Raw genomic sequence first — 2,562 nt, forward strand, 5'->3', positions numbered from 1 at the left:
GTGGAGTAAGTTAGACAGAGAAAGACAGATTCCATATGATTTCACTTATATATGGATTCTAGAGAATAGGATAACCAAACAAACCATAGAAACAAGCTCATAGTTACAGAAAGCATTTTGATGTTTGGCAAATGTAAGGTTAGGGGGGATGTGTGAAGCGGAGAGGGGATTAAGAGGTACAAACTGGTAGTTTCAAAATAATCATGGGGATGTAGAGTATAGTATGGGAATATAGTCACTAATATTGTCATAAGTATGTAAGATATAAGATGGGTACTGTATTTATTGGGGTGATCATTCATAAGCTGTATAAATATCTAATTACCTACCATGTTATACACCTAGAATTAATAAACATTGTATGTCAACTATAATTTAAAAAATAAAAATATTAAAATAAATAATAGTCTATGGCTATACTACCCTGAACAAGCCCCATCCTATCTGATATCGGAAGCTAAGCAGGGTCAGGCCTGGTTAGTATTTGGATGGGAGATCACCTAGGAAGACCAGGTGCTATAGGCATAAAAAGTAGAAAAGTAAGGGATTGTAAGCTGACAAGGTCCTTGCAATCTGTGAGGTCAACCAAGGGTTGCCTCACCTAAAAAATTAATTAATTAATTAATTAAATTTCCACTTGAAAGCAACACAAACCACTTCCACTTATATTTCTGTTGTCCAAACAAGTCATCATATCTAGCCTAACTTCAAAGGCTCAGGGATGAATAATCATCCCACACAGAAGAGTAGAAAACATTTTGAAGAGCAATACTATTGCTACTATGCATAATAATAACTATTATTTATTGAGCAACTACTATAAGCCAAACATTGCTCTATATTATATCTCATCTTTACAAAATCCCTATAAGATAGTTTTTGTTTCCTCTCTAGAAATAAGAAAACTTTTATACAGAAAAGTTGATCTATTCAACCACTGTTCTTTCATTAAGCTTGGTGATGAACTTTGCATTGTACCTCACTGTAGAGGTACAAATAATGACCAGGAGTATCATGACCTTTATCCACAGGGATTAAGCATACGAGAGTAGTTAACGAATAATCATTTGATATCATTTGTGACAGATCTCAAAGAAGAGGTTCAAGATGCTATGTGAATATATGCAGAGAGGAGTCAAAGAAAAATTCTCTGAGAAAATTATTTTTAAACTGAAATATGACAGATAAATAGAAGGTAGCAAGATGAATGTGTAGCAGGACTTTATGTGCAAAAGGCCTGTGGAAGGAAAAGACACAGTGCTGAATTCATAGCAGCACAATCATATGATTGATTGATGGGGATATGTCAAAAGTCATAGGCAAGGTATATGAGTTTTTTTTTTTTTTTAAGAGCAGTAAAGGAGGAGTAATGTGGCCTAGGTGTTAGGAGAACAGACTCTAAGCCCACATTGCCTGGGTTCAAATCCTCATTTTCCCACTTACTATTTGTATGAGACTAGGCAATTTATTTAACCTCTTATTATCTCAGTTATCTCATTTAAAAAATGTGAATAGAAATAATAACTACCCTAGAATTTTGTTACAAGTTAATATTAGTAAAGTACTTAAAATAGTGCCTAGTACATAATTGCTTTTTAGTAAACTTTATATTTCCTTCATGTTAAAGAAAACACAGTGGCATATCTGTGAAGCCAATAAGGACAATGAGCTAAAATGACAGTAACAATCAAGCCTTCACTCACTTACTGTGACAGAACGAATAAGATGCAAAAGAGAGGTGCTGACTTTCCATTGTTCTACTCTCTCCCACTCTGCCTCAGTGGAACTGTACTAGGTGAGGCTCAGGCAGATGCAGTGCACATGGAGGAAATCATCTCACGTCCCAAGAACCTGAACGGAAGGCTCCTGAATGTTTATGACCTGGTGGGCCAGGTAAGAGGGAGAAAGAAAGAGAAAGGAGTAGAAGTAGAAAAGTACTAAGTCCAAGTGAAGAAGAGCGCCTCAGCCATGGCCCATGATTAAGAGTTGTTAGCACAGAATCTTGGGTAGGAATGCAGACATACATAGAAGTCGGGGGGACCTGAGCCTTTGACTGAAGCTCCCTCTGGAAATCTGCTATGTGCTGCCCGAGCACCAGGTCTGGTGTGGGTAGAGCAACTCTTCCCATGATGTCTGCTGGGAAAAGCCTTGTAATTGCCTATGGTTGTGTCTGAAAGATCATTCATGTAATTTTGGCTTGAAAGCTAACTCCTTGATATTCAGTCAGAGCTGTAAATTTTTTTGGCTTAAATTATCCCCTTCAAGTTTCCCAGCTGCTGATCACACTGTGATTGGAGCAAGAATTGCAGCAGATCATCTGGAAGAGTCTTTGTTTGACAGTCTCACTTATTTTTTGTTTATTTGTTTTAATAACCATTTGCCTCATCTCAGTTGGTTTGGAGACTGACTTTGCAGCAAGTGAAAGTACTTTTTAACAGCCCAGCACCCTGCTCAGTGCCACTCAAGATGAATTTCCCAGGTATATGAGCCCCTGAGTAGGCTGAGGGTTCAGGCCCAAAGACAAATCCTTGCAACTTAAACAATTAAAAGACCAGTGTGACT

The 2,562-nt window shown here is 37.5% G+C and overlaps 1 pseudogene; it reads left to right on the plus strand.

The window, feature by feature from the left end:
• The first annotated feature begins 406 nt into the window (after positions 1-406).
• On the plus strand, positions 407-525 carry LOC118602624 (annotated as a pseudogene).
• The last annotated feature ends 2,037 nt before the right edge of the window (positions 526-2,562 follow it).

The sequence above is a fragment of the Rousettus aegyptiacus genome, unplaced genomic scaffold, assembly GCF_014176215.1.
Source record: "Rousettus aegyptiacus isolate mRouAeg1 unplaced genomic scaffold, mRouAeg1.p scaffold_m13_p_4, whole genome shotgun sequence".
NCBI lineage: Eukaryota > Metazoa > Chordata > Mammalia > Chiroptera > Pteropodidae > Rousettus > Rousettus aegyptiacus.